At 38.8% G+C, this 17969-nt stretch overlaps 1 long non-coding RNA gene across 2 annotated transcripts in view; it reads left to right on the top strand.

The window, feature by feature from the left end:
* The window catches only part of LOC145512761 (uncharacterized), a 615780-nt gene that overhangs the window by 178251 nt on the left and 419560 nt on the right, over nt 1-17969 (top strand). For both annotated transcript variants that reach the window (XR_014058773.1, XR_014058774.1), the window contains exons 3-4: nt 11309-11407; nt 16721-16783. This is a non-coding gene — a long non-coding RNA (uncharacterized LOC145512761). The remainder of the gene's footprint in view (nt 1-11308; nt 11408-16720; nt 16784-17969) is intronic.

The raw sequence follows: 17969 nt of genomic DNA, 5'->3' as shown, positions 1-17969 counted from the left end.
GTGCTGATTTGGATAAACCATAAACTATATTTTCCAGAATTCCCTTCCTCATGGGATTCTGAGTTCAGTTCAGTTCAGTTCAGTCGCTCAGTCATGTCTGACTCTTTGCGACCCCATGAATTGCAGCACGCCGGGTCTCTCTGTCCATCACCAACTCCCGGAGTCTACCCAAACCCATGTCCACTGAGTCGGTGATGCCATCCAACCATCTCATCTTCTGTCGTCCCCTTCTCCTCCAACCCCCAATCCTACCCAGCATTAGGGTCTTTTCCAATGAGTCAACCTTTCGCATGAGGTGGCCAAAGTATTGGAGTTTCAGCTTCAACATCAGACCTTCCAATGAACACCCAGGATTGATCTCTTTTAGGATGGATTGATTGGATCTCCTTGCAGTCCAAGGGACTCTCAAGAGTCTTTTCTAACACCACAGTTCAAAAGCATCAATTCTTCGGCGCTCAGCTTTCTTCACCATCCAACTCTCACATCCATACATGACCACTGGAAAAACCATAGCCATGACTAGACGGACTTTTGTTGGCAAAGTAATGTCTCTGCTTTTAAATATGCTATCTAGGTTGGCCATAACCTTCCTTCCAAGGAGTAAGCGTCTTTTAATTTCATGGCTGCAGTCACCATCAGCAGTGATTCTGGAGCCCCAAAAAATAAAGTCTGAAACTATTTCCACTGTTTCCCCATCTATTTCCCATGAAGTGATGGGACCAGATGCCATGATCTTAGTTTTCTGAATGTTGAGCTTCAAGCCAACTTTTTCACTCTCCTCTTTCACCTTCATCAAGAGGCTCTTTAGTTCTTCTTCACTTTCTGCCATACGGGTGGTGTCATCTGCATATCTGAGGTTATTGATATTTCTCCCGGCAATCTTGATTCCAGCTTGTGCTTCTTCCAGCCCAGCGTTTCTCATGATGTACTCTGCATATAAGTTAAATAAGCAGGGTGACAATATACAGCCTTGACATACTCCTTTTCCTATTTGGAACCAGTCTGTTGTTCCATGTCCAGTTCTAACTGTTGCTTCCTGACCTGCATACAGGTTTCTCAAGAGACAGGTCAGATGGTCTGGTATTCCCATCTCTTTCAGAATTTTCCACAGTTTATTGTGATCCACACAGTCAAAGGCTTTGGCATAGTCAATAAAGCAGAAGTAGATGTTTTTCTGGAACTCTCTTGCTTTTTTGATGATCCAGTGGATATTGGCAATTTGATCTCTGGTTCCTCTGCCTTTTCTAAAACCAGCTTGAACAACTGGAAGTTCACGGTTCACGTATTGCTGAAGACTGGCTTGGAGAATTTTGAGCATTACTTTATTAGCATGTGAGATGAGTGCAGTTGTGCGGTAGTTTGAGCATTCTTTGGCATTGCCTTTCTTTGGGATTGGAACGAAAACTGACCTTTTCCAGTCCTGTGGCCACTGCTGAGTTTTCCAAATTTGCTGGCATATCAAGTGCAGCACTTTCACAGCATCACCTTTGAGGATTTGAAATAGCTCAACTGGAATTCCATCACCTCCACTAGCTTTGTTCGTAGTGATGCTTTCTAAGGCCCACTTGACTTCACATTCCAGGACGTTTGGCTCTAGGTGAGTGATCATACCATTGTGTTTATCTGGGTCATGAAGATCTTTTTTGTACAGTTCTTCTGTGTATTCTTGCCACCTCTTCTTAATATCTTCTGCTTCTGTTAGGTCCATACAATTTCTGTCCTTCATCGAGCCTATCTTTGCATGAAATGTTCCTTTGGTATCTCTAATTTTCTTGAAGAGATCTCTAGTCTTTCCCAATCTGTTGTTTTCCTCTATTTCTTTGCACTGATCGTTGAGGAAGGCTTTCTTATCTCTGCTTGCTATTCTTTGGAACTCTGCATTCAGATGGGAATATCTTTCCTTTTCTCCTTTGCTTTTCGCTTCTCTTCTCTTCCCAGCTATCTGTAAGGCTTCCTCAGACAGCCATTTTGTTTTTTGGCATTTCTTTTCCATGGGGATTGTCTTGATCCCTGTCTCCTGTACAATGTCACGAACCTCTGTCCATAGTTCATCAGGCACTCTGTCTATCAGGTCTAGTTCCATAAATCTATTTCTCACTTCCGTTGTATACTCATAAGGGATTTGATCTAGGTCATACCTGAATGGTCTAGTGGTTTTCCCTACTTTCTTCAATTTAAGTCTGAATTTGGCAATAAGCAGTTCATGATCTGAGCCACAGTCTACTCCTGGTCTTGTTTTTGCTGACTGTATAGAGCTTCTCCATCTTTGGCTGCAAAGAATATAATCAATCTGATTTCGGTGTTGACCATCTGGTGATGTCCACATGTAGAGTCTTCTCTTGTGTTGTTGGAATTGGGTGTTTGCTATTACCAGTGCGTTCTCATGGCAAAACTCTATTATCCTTTGCCCTGCTTCATTCTGTACTCCAAGGCCAAATTTGCCTGTTACACCAGGTATTTCTTGACTTCCTACTTTTGCATTCCAGTCCCGTATAATGAAAAGGACATCTTTTTTGGGTGTTAGTTCTAGAAGGTCTTATAGGTCTTCATAGAACTGTTCAACTTCAGCTTCTTCAGCATTACTGGTCGGGGCATAGACTTGGATTACCGTGATACTGAGTGGTTTGCCTTGGAAACGAACAGAGATCATTCTATCGTTTTTGAGATTGCATCCAAGTACTTCATTTCGGACTCTTTTGTTGACCATGATGGCTACTCCATTTCTTCTAAGGTATTCTTGCCCACAGTATTCTGAGTTAGAGCTGGCCAAAAGGATAGCATGCTTGACACTTGGAAGGCAGCGATAAAGCAACAACTGTTATCCTCTGAAAGTCTTTATGGCAATGAAGATAGACACAGAGGTGCCCAGTAACCCTAGCTTGTCCACACTCTTCTCTTTGTCCATTTCTTCTTGACTATTGACTCTGCTGCCTAGTAGAACCTCTATATACCCTTGGCTATGGGCCCAGAGAGGTGATGACCTAAAGGCAGTAGTTTACTAGAGACACCTCTGTGAGCTTTCCTCTTCCTCCATCCACTTTAGACTGGCTTTTAAGATTGCCTAAGTAGTAACTCTTTCTCTGATCCTCCAACTTGCCCTTCTGGACCTTTATTTCCCTAGCTTGTCCCACAATAGTAAAAGATTGAATTCCTGCAATAAATCCCTTTTCCCAGGCAGACTTCCCTGACAGATGGTCATTCAATCAGTCATTCAACATCTGATGGTCATTTGGGTTGTTTCCAGTTTGGGGATATTAGGAACAATGTTGATTCTTGTACTTGTAGCCTGAACAACTCTAACCAGGCAAGGGTAGATCCAGCATTTTTGGAATCTTAAGCTCATGCAGTTTGGAGACTTGCTTTAAAATATACACATACACACAAGCACACACAAATTAAGTACCAAGACTTGCAGGGGTTCCATGGCATTGAGAGGCCTTTGATTCACGACATGGTAAATCTACTGTGTCTCTAGGGTATATAATCAGGAGTTGAAATACTAAATTCGAGGACAGGCAAATATCTACCTTTAGGAGATAATGCCAAATACTATTCCAAAGTGGTTGGACCAATTTGCACTCCTACTAATAGTTTATGAGCTTCTGTTTGTCCACATTCTTGTTAACATTTGGTCTGTCAGAATTCAAAATTTCTGTTACTCTGATAGGTGTGTTTGGCATCTCCTTGGATTCCCTGGAAAGCAGAGCTTGCAGTAAAGGCTTATGTGCTATTGCTATTGCTTTAATTTAAGGGTGTAATCCAAAGGAGCAGTAAAGAGGGTGCGGGGAATAGGCAGAGAAGGAGAAATGGCTAAAGCAAGCATATGTTTTCAACTGTTCACTTCTCTTATCAAATTCAAATGACTGTCAGTCTCATGGAACTACCTTCTGAGAATCTGTGTAAAGGGTTGTTTCTCATGCCAACTGGTTATAAGGAGAGAAGAATTCGTTCATTGACGCCTATCTTTTACTAGTCAAAGACTGATTGATCCCATGGGACATATTTCACATACATTTACAACTCTGCATATATGAATGTTAAGTGATTCTGATAGCAACCAAGAAGTCTAGGGAAAGAGGTGAGAAGTGCTTGGCATGGGTCTGAAGCTAGGTAGTGTTGGAGTGTATCTGGCTGAAGTTGGTCACAACTCCTCAAAGTTGGCTGGTACTGAAACAAGTGTCTAGAGGCCATGGAGACAGTTTTAAGGCCATGAAGATATAACATGGTGCATATGAAGTACATCTATGTTTGCTGGTCATTTGGATTTCTTGTTTTGTGAAGTATCTGTTCTTTTTTGGCCTATTCTTCTGTTGAATTATCTTACTTAATTGTAGAAATTCATTGTATATTCTAGATGCTGGTCTTTGAGGTAGGTGCTTTGTAAATAACTTTTCCTAATCTCTGGGATGTCTTTAATATTCTATGGGATTTTTCATGAAAGAAAAAAGTCTGAATTTTAATGTACTCTAATATATCAATCTTTTCTTTTCAGGTTAGTACTTTTTAAATTAAAGTTTGGTTGATTTACAATATATTTTTCAGATATACTACACAGTGAGTCAGTATTTAATAGCTTGCACTCCACTTCACATCATCACAAAACAATGGCTATATTTCCCTTTTCTGTACCGAATACCCTTGTTGCTTATCTATTTTACATATAGTAATTTGTATCTCTTAATTCCACACTCCTGTTTTGCCCCTCTCCCCAATCCCTTTCCCCACTGGTAATCACTAATTCCCTATATCTATGAGTCTGTTTTTGTTTTGTTATATACATTTGTTTTACTTTTTAGATTCCAAATATAAATGATAACATAGAGTATTTGCCTTTTTCTGTCTAACTTATTTCACTGAGTATAATACTCTGTACGTCTATCCATGCTGTTGCAAATGGATGAGTTTCATTCTTTGTTATTGCTGAGTAATATTCCATTGTATGTATTTGTATGTATATGCATGTATACACATATGCATCTTCTTTATCCATTCATCTGTTGATGGACACTTAGGTTGCTTCTATATCTTGGATATTGAAAATGATGCTGCTAAGAACATTGTTCATTTTCTTTGAATATATATCCAGACGTGGAATTGATGGATAATATGATAGCTCTTTTTTTAGCTTGTTGAGAAGTCCCCAGACTGTTTTCCATGGGGGCTGCACCAATTTACAGTTCTACCTACAGTGTGTACCTTTCCCTTTCCTCTGCATCCTTGCCAACATTTGTTATTTGTGGACTTTTTGGGGATAGCCATTCTGACAGGTTCGTGAGGTGATATCTCATTGTTCCTTTGATTTGCATTTTGCTAATGATTAGCAATGTTGAGCATATTTTCATGTGCCTATTGGCATGTCTGCATGTTTTCTTTAGAAAAATGTCTATTTGGGTCTTCTGTCCATTTTTAATCTGTTTTTTTTTTTTAATATATTGAGTCATATGAGCTGCTTATATATTTTGGATATTAACTCCTTATGTATTTTGGATATCAACTCATATTATTTGCAAATATTTTCTCCCATTCAGTAGATTGTTTTTTTGATTTGTCAATGGTTTCTTTTGCTGTGCCAAAGCTTTTAAGTTTATTTAATAATTAGGTCCCATTTATTTATTTTTGCCCCTGTTTCTTTTGACTTAGGAGACAGATCCAAGAAAAAATATTCCTACTGTTTGTGTCAGAGTGTTCTGCCTATGTTCTTTTCTGAGATCTTTATCCTTTTAGGTCTTAAATTTAGGTCTTTCATCCATTTTGTGTTTATTTCTGCATATGATATAAGGAAATGTTCTACTCATTGTTTTACACATGGCTATCCAGGGTTCCCAGCACCACTTATTGAAGAGACTGTCTTTTCTCCATTGTATATTCCCGCCCCTTTTGTTGTAAGTCAATTGACCATAGGTGCGTGGGTTTGTTTCTGGGTTCTCTGTTCTGTTCCATTGATCTACTCATTTTGGTTTTGTGTCTTTATTAGAGCTTTTTGATGTCTTGTTTGAGAAATCCCTCCCAAACTCTGAGGATATAAAGATATTCATTTATATTACTTTCTAAACACTTTAGAGTTTTATTGTTCACATTTATAATTAATTTCTGTGCTCACTGTGAGATATGAATCCCCATATGTATATCTCATGTTATCAGTATATTTTATTTTAAAAAGGAAGTTATTTTCTAATGCTCTGAAATATCATCTCAGTTATAAATCAAGTCCCTATACATATATAAAGCTATTTTATGGTTCTACTTTAGGCAATTTGTTTGGTCAATATGTTAATTACTATATTTTGAAATAACTCATCGCATTTGGTATAGCATGTCTTCTCACCTTGTACGTATCTTCCAGAGTATTTTGGTTATTTACTAATGCATTTCCATTTAAATATTAGAATCAGATTGCTACTTTACATAAGAAACATCTTGAGATTTTTATTGGGATTGCTTTGAATTTGTAGGTTAATTTGAGAGAATTAAAGAATTTAAAATAGAGTCTTCTAATACATAAGATTGAATATCTCTCCATTCATTTAGGTCATGATCAATGTTTTTCAGTACACTTAATTATTTTCCTCTTTCCTAAGGGGAAAGAGAAGTTCTTGGAATCTTTTGTCATGTCTATTTCTAGGTATTTCATATATTTGATACTATAGTAAATTGTGTTTAAAATTTTATTTCATTTTATGTTTTTTCTGGTGTATGGAAATATAGTTTACCTTTTATATATTGACCCTATATTCTGACAACTTGTTAAACTCTAATAAATGCTAAAATATATATGCATAGTTCTTTTGGTTTACACAATTATATTATCTGCAAATAATAACTCTTCCCACACCCACCTTTTATTGTGCTAGGTAAGACCTCCAGACTGATGCTGAAAAGAAAAGATGTGGAATTCCATCAACTGCCTTTTTCTGTATCTATTGATATGGTGATATCATTATTTTCCTTTAATCTACTAATATGATAATTGCATTAATTGATTTTCTAATATTAGAGCAACCTAACATTTCTTGTGCATGTTGTATTCAGTTGCTTCAGTTCAGTTCAGTTCAGTTGCTCAGTCGTGTCTGACTCTTTGTGACCCCATGAACCACAGCATGCCAGGCCTCCCTGTCCATCACCAACTGCCGGAGTTTACCCAAACCCATGTCCATCGAGTCAGTGATGCCATCCAACCATCTTATCCTCTGTCGTCCCCTTCTCCTCCTGCCCCCAATCCTACCCAGCATCAGGGTCTTTTCCCATGAGTCAACTCCTTGCATGAGGTGGCCAAAGTATTGGAGTTTCAGCTTCAACATCAGTCCTTCCAATGAACACCCAGGATTGATCTCCTTTAGGATGGATTGGTTGGATCTCCTTGCAGTCCAAGGGACTCTCAAGAGTCTTCTCCAACACCACAGTTCAAAAGCATCAATTCTTCGGCACTCAGCTTTCTTCACCATCCAACTCTCACATCCATACATGACTACTGGAAAAACCATAGCCTTGACTAGATGGACCTTTGTTGGCGAAGTAATGTCTCTGCTTTTAAATATGCTATCTAGGTTGGCCATAACCTTCCTTCCAAGGAGTCAGCGTCTTTTAATTTCATGGCTGCAATCACCATCAGCAGTGATTTTGGAGCCCAAAAAAATAAAGTCTGACACTGTTTCCACTGTTTCCCCATCTATTTCCCATGAAGTGATGGGACCAGATGCCATGATCTTAGTTTTCTGAACGTTGAGCTTTAATCCAACTTTTTCACTCTCCTCTTTCACTTTCATCAAGAGGCTCTTTAGTTCTTCTTCACTTTCTGCCATACAGGTGGTGTCATCTGCATATCTGAGGTTATTGATATTTCTCCTGGCAATCTTGATTCCAGCTTGTGCTTCTTCCAGCCCAGCGTTTCTCATGATGTACTCTGCATATAAGTTAAATAAGCAGGGTGACAATATACAGCCTTGACGTACTCCTTTTCCTATTTGGAACCAGTCTGTTGTTCCATGTCCAGTTCTAACTGTTGCTTCCTGACCCGCATACAGGTTTCTCAAGAGACAGGTCAGATGATCTGGTATTCCCATCTCTTTCAGAATTTTCCACAGTTTATTGTGATCCACACAGTCAAAGGCTTTGGCATAGTCAATAAAGCAGAAATAGATGTTTTTCTGGAACTCTCTTGCTTTTTCAATGATCCAGCTTTTGGCGACTCTATGGACTGTAATGACTAAGGTCTTTTAATTTTCCTTTCTTGTACACTCTTTGTCAGGTTTTGTTATCAAGGTTATGTTAATCTCTTGAAATGAGTTAGAGAATAGTTCTTTTTATCCCATCTCTGGAATGATTTGCGTTAAGTTTAGAATAATTTTTTTTTCCTTGAATGTTTGGTATATCTAAATAGTGAAGCCATTTGAATTTGGAGTTTTTTTGCAGGAAGGTTATTTTAATTCAATTATTTTATGAATATAGTTCAGGATGATATTTCATATTTTTAACATTAGGAAACAGGCATAGGCCAACCAGAGTAGACACCTGATTGATCAAATGTATGCCAGCTGTAGATAAATGATATGACTCAGTGCTTTCAAGGTGAATATCAGGCTTGTCAGGATTTCTGTTTCTTTTTTGTAGGTTTTGGTAAATTATATTTTTTCTGTCACTCCACTATTCTTTCCTGGAGAATTCCATGGACAGAAGAGCCTAGCGGGCTACAGTTCATGGGGTCACAAAGAGTCGGACATGACTGAGAGACTGAGCAACTACTTTTCTTATTATATCATTTTTAGGACCAGGTGAATACTAAATACCATATTTGAAGAGGTAGGTGTTGTGCTGATGGTGCTAAAATGTAAAATCCTTGTAGTGAAAATCCGTTGCTTAAAGAATATTAAAAATTCCTGTGCCGTTTGTGAAGCTTGGCTATATTCTCTAGAATGTTTTACTTTGCCTACTGTGTTTGTTTACCCTCTTGCAAGAACTTGCATGAATATCCTGGCTTTTTCTGAGCTCAGGAGAGAACTATTCCTCTGCTAGGGAGTAGTGTAGATAGGACTGTAGGTATTCAGAAATCTTAAGTGATTAATTGGGTGTAAGGATGGATAAATGAATGAAAGAAGAAATGAATAAATAATGAGAGATATAACCTTTCTCTGTGGAAGCAATATCAGCTTTGGACATTAATTTTAAAAATCTTGTGGTGTAAATGAGATATGCAGTAACTGAAAATGTAGTCACTTATAAGTCAGAGGGAATTTCCAAGGGTTTTTAACCCCAAATATGGGTTGTTTCCAAAGGACTTGAGGGAATTTTGGAGCTCAAATCCCTGACTGGGGTTAGAATTTCTTTACAGGTTTTTGTCAGTTTGTTAGTTTGTTTAGTAGAATATATTTATGATGGTGGAATTGGTTTTCAAAAGAGTAATTGAAAACATTTACAACATGTTTTATTCATCCTTCGATGTATTGTTAATTTAGGAAATTTTCCTTCGAGAAGCCCAGAGAGCTTTAATGGATCTTACTGAATGGGTCTTACCTGCCTTACAGGTCCCAAAGCAGCAAAGATACCTAGAGTGAACAAGAAACAATACTGTTGGCATCTCCAGAAGTATCATCTAAAGTAATCAGGCATGTGGGCTGCTAGAATTTTAGAGGATAAGGACGTATCTAATTGCACACTCCGTCCCCCATTTAACCATCTCAAAATAGTTCATTTTTAATGATAGTGGCATTTTCCTGGTTTCCCTTCTATTCTACCTGCTTGGAAGGCTTTGTTTAATCTAAACTGCATTAAATAAATTCTTGATTCAAAATTCTGTACTGCCTTACTGAATGAAAGCCTGAGACCTTTGTGGCTACATTAAAAAAAAGAAGATATGGGCAAGTGATTCCTTTTCTTGATACTGAACCATTGCAATGATCTGCCTTGGTGGTTACTGCTATGGGAGGAGGAGAGAGAAAGCAACCTGTTGGAAAATGCAGAAGGGCTAAGACACTCAGCAGCAGTACCTGTGTGTAGAGAAGAGCTTTCAAAATAAACTGAAGGATTCCAAACACAGACCTCCCTTTATCGCAAAGTCCGGTTAACCACATAATCCTTCTTGAGAGTCTCCTTGACATACAAATTGAATGACATATTTGAATTCCACATAATTCTTTTTCTAAAACCTAATTAAAATCAATTCCCTGGCATTTTGCTGCTGTTAGAAAAGATGATGCTGTTAGATGTTTCAGTCATTAGCAATATGTTCACTGGATTAAAAACAAATTTCTGAATAATATTGTAATGATTAGTGAATCTATGATAATCTAAGCAATTATTTAGGAACAATGCCTACCCTGACTTGGTATCTTGATTATTTGTTGATGACATCTGAAAATGGAGATGTCAGGAGGCAATATTGTATTGTTTAACTGTGTTAATTTATTTTATTTATGTAAATTTCATGCTTCTCAGTATTTCACAAACTTGAATACTGGTTAATTGTCTAACTAGTGAAGACAGAAAATTGGGTATAAAAAGTAAGTGACAATCTCAACACACTAAAGGTTTTTTCTTAAACCTCAGCTTTTAAGATTAGAAAAGCTCTTATAATTTTAATGAGCCTATTTTGATTTCTAAAATGAGAACAATTGTTAAGTGTACATAAAAGGTTGGCTGGGTTTGAGGTTATGATCGTTCATAATGAAAGGAATCTCTAAGCTGGTAAATGTGAATTATGCTTCAGAAAAGAAAACAATTATCTATTAAACTCAGACTTTTCACTCTAGAATACTAAAAATGTCTTGATATTAAAACCTATTTTCTCTTTACATGTGAAGATATATTCCCTAGAGTTTATTTTAGGGTTATTTTCTTTCATGTACTTACTGTTCACCTGATTGCTACATAGATTTTGCTTAAAGAATGGGGAGATGAACATGCAAAATGAGATAAAAAGAGAACATACCTTAAAAATAAGGACAGAAATAGAAGTAACTTTGCTATGCCTTTAAGTTATGCAGGGTGCAAAAGTTTAGCAAAGACTTGTACTGTAAAGTCAATAATTTAATAAATTCTGAAACCTGAATCTCAGTCTCACAATGAGGCAGTATTCACTGCTAGTTTATAGAGGTTTGAGACATAACTTGCATCAGCAGAAATTGTCACTTCCATTATTTTTTAAAAACACCTTTGGGTGCTTAGTGGATTTTTAAAATTTTTTTGTTGTGATAGTAAAAGTCACATAATATAAAATGTAATCTTTCAACCATATTTAACTGGACAGTTCAGTGGCACTAAGTACATTCACATTGTACAACTCTCACCATCATCCATCTCCTGAATTTTTCAACAGACCTCCAGTGGACAGCAACACACCTGTAAGTGTTCTGCCATGGGCTAGCTTCACTGAATTCTGCCTCTAGGCAAGGAGAGTCCTGAGATTCAGATGTGGGTAAGTGGAATGTTGAGATGGTTCTGGGTCCCCAACCTCTGGAGCCAGGAATCCAAATGTCAGCGTCTGCAGCCGTGGAGAGGCAAATACTTGCTCCATTTTGGCTGTCTGATGTAGACAAGAATGAAATAAAGTAATTGGTGTAGTGAAGCAGGAAGGGGCTCTTGATAAAGAAGATAAGGAGATGGGAGGCTGTCTGTCATCACTGCTATTTTGGGTGTTCCATACAGGCTAGTCCAGAACCATGGTTTTTGTGTAGTTGGGGGTTTTAGAGACATAGCCTGGCTTTTAGAGAGGTCTAAGTATGATGTCAAGTTTTTAGCTAGGCAAGCTATGGTACAGGACTATAATCCCAATCATGAACTTAGACCTCTGAATAGAAGTCTGGTCATGAATGATACACCATGAAAGGAGCTAGGAGCAGCTCAACAGATTTACCTCAACTAAGATTCACATCTCCTTTGAATCAGCAGGCTTCCCTGATAGCTCAATTGGTAAAGAATCCGCCTGTAATGCAGAAGACCCTGGTTCAATTCCTGGGTTGGGAAGATCTGCTGGAGAAGGGATAGGCTGCCCACTCCGGTATTCTTGGGCTTCCCTTGTGGTTCAGCTGCTAAAGAATCCTCCTGCAATGTGGGAGACTGCTGGAGAAGGGATAGGCTACCCACTCCAGTATTCTTGGGCTTCCCTTGTGGCTTAGATGGTAAAGAATCCGCCTGCCATGTTGGAGACCTGGGTTGGGAAGATCCCCTGGAGAAGGGAAAGGCTATCCACTCCAGTATTCTGGCCTGAGAGAATTCCATGGATTGTGTAGCCCATGGGGTCACAAAGAGTCAGACACCACTGGGTGACTTTCACTTTCACTTTGGATCAGCAAGACCGATTGCAGACATCACCTGCCAGTGGGGCTGGTACTGCTGGAGGCTCTGAATGCTTGAAGCTGAATTGGGCAGGGAGAGAGAGAGGGTTTCTTCCACTCAGGACAGAATTTCAGATTTCCTCTTAAGGTGTCAGATCTTGTAACTTTATTTATTTTGATGTGGACTAATATTTGAAAAGGCCTGAGTAGGTTTTCACCTAATGTTTTTGATTAATTCACTAGCATCACACACATTGACTCATCATTTAATGTATGCCTTTTAAACTAATTCTTACGGTAGAGCTCACAAATATTTATAAGTAAACTTTATTGGTTTTAAATTACTGGTCTCTGTAACTTTTTCAGCAGTACATTTAAGGTTAAAATTGATCACTTTCTACATTTTTGTTCGTCTTTGAAGTAAATATTTGATTATCTCCTTTTCATTCGATCAATACATGTTGCCTTTGGGGAGTTTATACTACAGCTTAGTGGGGAGATAAAAAAGGAGTGCTGTGTAATTAATTCTGAAATGGAGGATTTAATGAGGTTCAGTGGCATGCAAGAGAGTGTGCTAACCTCAGCTTGATAGGTATCTGGAGACTTGCTGCTCTGGAGAATTCTTTACCTGGCCTTCTCTATTTGTTCTGTGTGGGATGTTATCCATCCTTGGCATGCTCCATCTTTTACAGCTGAGACCCAAGTTTATCCCCTTGGTGAAGTTCTCCCTGACGCTTGCAGTCAGCTAGTGTTGCATAGCCCTTCCAGGTGTTCACACACCCTTATCACTAGTGCTGTTGTCTCCAAATGCATCTGTCCCTACCACTATGCTGAGAAGCAGTGAGGACAGGGACCAGCTTGCTGATTTTCCTGTTCTCAGGGCTGAGAACAGGGTCTGGATGGACTGAAGCAAGTAATGGAAAGAGCAGTTGCATCCAGCATTCATGTGAAATAATCCATGGTATCATAGACCGTTTCAGGTTCCTGCCCAGAATGGAGATTCTTCTCATTATTCAAATTGGTCAGTTGAGGAATCACAGTTTAGTGGCTCTCTATAGAGCTGAAAATGCCATTACCATTGAAACTATAATGATGCCCGCTTGTGAACAGGCGATTTAATCCTGGAATTGGCACCACCAGGGTGATATGACAAATGGACTCATGAAAGAAAATGTGTTGCATTTGGAAACTCTTTCTTTTTAAGTCCTGGGAATGAACCTGGATGAAAGGAGAAGTAAAGTCGAGTTAGCATCAGCTTCCTTCTATGGACTATATAAGAATAAATGAGAGAAATGTCCCCTCAAAAAACTGTAGCAGGTGAGTGTAGCATTGCAGATACAATGAACCTGAAAAAAAAAACAAGGATGCTAGCTCATCACTTTACAGTGGCCTTCTCTTTGTTTTCTGAGGATATCTTGGAAAAGGAAATGAGTATGAAGACTGAGTATCTCTCGAGAGTCCAACTTTATCTGTGTTGTCTTTCAGCTCACAAAAATCCATGCACTAAATATATTTTTATATATTAAAAAGCAGAGACACTACTTTGCCAACAAAGATCCGTCTAGTCAAGGCTATGGTTTTTCCAGTAGTCATGTATGGATGTGAGAATTGGACTGTGAAGAAAGCTGAGTGCCGAAGAATTGATGCTTTTGAACTGTGGTGTTGGAGAAGACTCTTGAGAGTCCCTTGGACTGCAAGGAGATCCAACCAATCCATCCTAAAGGAGATCTGTCCTGGGTGTTCATTGGAAGGAATGATGTTGAAGCTGAAACTCCAATACTTTGGGCACCTCATGCAAAGAGTTTACTCATTGGAAGAGACCCTGATGCTGGGAAGGATTAGGGGCAGGAGGAGAAGGGGACGACAGAGGATGAGATGGCTGGATGGCATCACCAACTCGATGGACATGAGTTTGGGTAAACTCCGGGAGTTGGTGATGAACAGGGAGGCCTGGCGTGCTGTGATTCATGGGGTCACAAAGAGTCAGACACGACTGAGTGACTGAATTGAACTGAAATGAATTGATTTTTTAGCTTTTTATTTTATATTGGATTATAGTTGATTATAGTTGGTATATAAACTTGTTTTCTTGGGAATCCTGGAGATTCTCTAGTCAAGAATATTGGAGTGGATTGCCATGCCCTCCTTCAGGGAATATTCCCAACCCAGGGATTGAACCCAGGTCTCCTGCATTGCAGGGAAGATCTCCTGGAGAAGGAAATGACAACCCACTCCAGTATTTTTGCTTAGAAAATTCCATGGACAGAGGAGCCTGTTAGGCTACAGTCCATGGGGTCGCAAAGAGTCGGACACAACTGAGCGACTTCACTTCACTTCACTCTTGCATTGCAGGCAGATTCTTTACCAGGGAAAACCATGAGGGAAGCCCTAAAACAGACTAAAAAAACAGAAGAGCTAAATAGGCATTTCTCCAAAGAAGACATACAGGTGGCCAAGAGGTACATGAAAAGATGTTCAACATCACTAATAGAGAAATGCAAACCAAAACTAAAATGAAATATCGCCTTACACCAGACAGAATGGCCATCATCAAAAAATTCACAAACAGTAAATGCTAGAGGGAGTATGTAGAGAAGGGAAACCTCCTACACTGTTGGTGGGAATGTAAATTAGTGCAGCCATTATGGAGAACAATATGTGCTAAATCACTTCATCCGTGCCCAACTCTTTGTGACCCTATGGACTGTAGCCAGACTATAGGACCCTATGCTGCTCTGTCCATGGGATTCTACAGACAAGAATACTGGAGTGTGTCATCATGCCCTCCTCCAGGGGATCTTCCTGACTCAGGGATGGAACCCGCGTCTCTTGTGTCTCCTGCGTTGCAGGTGGGTTATTTACCATTATTGTTACCTGGGAAGCCTCAGAGAACAGTATGAAGTTTCCTTAAAAAAAACTAAAAATCGAGCTACCATATGATCTTGCAATCCCACTCCTGGGCATACATGCTCAGAAAAACATGGTCCAAAATGATACATGCATTCCAATATTCATTGCAGTGCTATTTACAGTAGCCAAGACGTGGAAGCAACCAAAATGTCCATTGACAAGACACTGGATAAAGAAGATGTGATACATATATAGTGAACACAATGGAATATTACTCAGTCATTAAAAAGAATAAAATAATGCATTTGCAACAACATAGATGGACTTAGAGATTGTCATACTGAGTGAAGGAGTTAGACAAAGATAAATATTGTATGATATCCCTTATATGCAGAATCTAAAAAAAATGATACATATGAACTTATTTAGAAAACAGAAACAGACTCACAGACTTAGAGACAAATTTACAGGTACCAGAAGGGAAGGGTAGGGAAAGGGAGAGTTAGGGATTTGAGGATTGACATGTACATACTGCTATATATATTTTTTTTTTTTCATATACTGCTATATTTAAATGGATAACTAACAAGGACCAGGGAATTCTGCTCAATATTCTGTAACAAACTAATTGGGAAAAGAATTTAAAAAAGAATGAATCACTTTGTTGTACACCTGAAACTAACAAAACATTGTTAATAAAATATGTTGTTGTTGTTGTTTAGTTGCTAAGTTATGTCCAGCTCTTTGCCATCCTATGGACTGTAGACCACCAGGCTTCTCTGTCCATGGGATTTTCCAGGCAAGAATACTAGAGTGGGTTGCCATTTCCTTCTCCAGGGGATCTTCCTGAGCCAGGAATAGAACTCATGACTCCTGCATTGCAGGCAAATTTTAGTGACTGTAATTATAGAGTTAGGATTCCAAAGAAAACAAGGTTTTGTTGTTGTTCAGTCACTAAGTTGTGTCTGACTTTGCAACTCTATGGACTGTAGCACACCAGACTCCAATGTCCATGGAATTTCCCAGGCAAGAATACTGGAATGGGTTTCCATTTCCTTGTCCAGGAGATCTTCCTGAAGTGGGGATCGAACCCATGTCTCCTACATTGCAGGGGCATTTTAGTGACTGTAATTATAGAGTTAGAATTCCAAAGTAAGCAAGATTTTGTTGTTGTTTAGTTGCTAAGTTGTGTCCAACTCTTTGTGACTCCATGGATTGTAGCCCACAATCCAAGGATCTTGTGTCCATAGGATTTTCCAGGCAAGAATACTGGAGTAGGTTGCCATTTCCTTTTCCAGGGGATCTTCCCAACCCAGGGATTGAAACTGAGTCTCCTGCATTACAGGAAGATTTTAGTTTCTGTAATTACGGGGTTGCCAAGGGTTGGACACGACTGAACGACTAAGCATGTTGGTATCATGTTGTACGAGCTGTTTATATAGTTTGGATATTAACCCCTTACTGGTTGTAGTATTTGCAAATATTTTCTCCCATTCAGTAGGTTGTCTTTTTTGTTTTGTCAGTGGTTTCTTTTGCTCTGCTAAAGTTTTTAAGTTTAATTAGGTCCCATTTATTTATTTTTGCTTTTGCTTCTTTTGCCTTAGGTCACTTCACTTAATTATCTTTGGGCCTGGGGTTTCACACAGCAGCCTTCTACCACAAGCCAGGTGAATGAATGCTTTGACCATTATTTGCCTCTTAACAGTGTTTTAAAATTTAGATTAAATAGTGGAGGACAGAGGTGCCTGGCTTGCTATTGTCCATGGGGTCGCGGAGTCCGACACAACTCAGCGACTGACAAAAACAACAGTAAAAAGTTATATTAGGTTATAGCTGTAAAATGGTGCACATGCTTTAAAGAAAATGCCCACATAAAAGATCTTTAATAGTCTAAGGATGGTAGCTTATGTAATTCTGACTATGCTTTCTTTAGGCTAAGAGTTACCAGATTATAGACTATGGTCCAAATTCTACCTGCTGACATTTTTTGTATGACTTACAAACTAATAATGGTTTTCAAACATGTTAAGTGGTTGAAAATAATAATGATAATAATATCTTTTGAAATAAATTCATTTTTCAGTGTCCATAAATAAAGTTTTACTGAAACACAGCTACATTAATGTATTTATGTATAGTCTTTGGCCACTTTCATGCTATGATGACAGAGTTGAATAGTAGTGACAGAGTGACACATGGCCCTTAAGAACTAAATTATTTATTATCTGTTCCTTTATAGAAAAATTTTTGTGCCTCTGGTCTAGTAAAGAGGTACTTATTTGAAGGTATCTGGCAATACGTATAAAAATCTGTCCACTAGATATCTGAGCCCAAGTGGTAGAGGTAGGAGAGGAGTCACTCTTCAGATGTGAATGGAAAAGTGGGAGAAGGGAGACAGCTGAAAAACACAGTGTAGGATTTAAAGTGACATCCTATATACAGACAGCCTGAAAACAGAAAAAAGGAAACATGCTTCCATCCTTCTGGCTTACATGTGGACTCCATTGTCTTGGTGTAAACAACCAAAGCAAAGGTTAATTTTCATCGCTGTTATTTTGCTTTTTTGAGAGAACAACTGATTACCTGTACACTTGCTGGAAGGGCTTTTTCACTTCTCTTTCAGTGTTCATTAGAGTTACGTGCCTGAAAAATACCAAATCAACATCTCTTTCATTGCTACTTTCTTTGTAATACCCTCTTTATAGGCTAAACCCTCCAGTACATGGGGAAGGACTTGACTTCTGGGTCCAGGCAGCTCTGCTTTTCTCTGTCTCCTTGAAGAGAAAGCCTCAGTGGGAAAGACATCCTGGTCAAGCACCCACAACCCAGGGCATTGCCAATTCCCTGAGTGGC

The sequence above is a fragment of the Giraffa tippelskirchi genome, chromosome 7 (assembly GCF_054371585.1).
Source record: "Giraffa tippelskirchi isolate mGirTip1 chromosome 7, T2T-mGirTip1v1.2.pri, whole genome shotgun sequence".
Lineage (NCBI taxonomy): Eukaryota > Metazoa > Chordata > Mammalia > Artiodactyla > Giraffidae > Giraffa > Giraffa tippelskirchi.
This window is presented reverse-complemented; position numbering and strand designations above follow the sequence as displayed.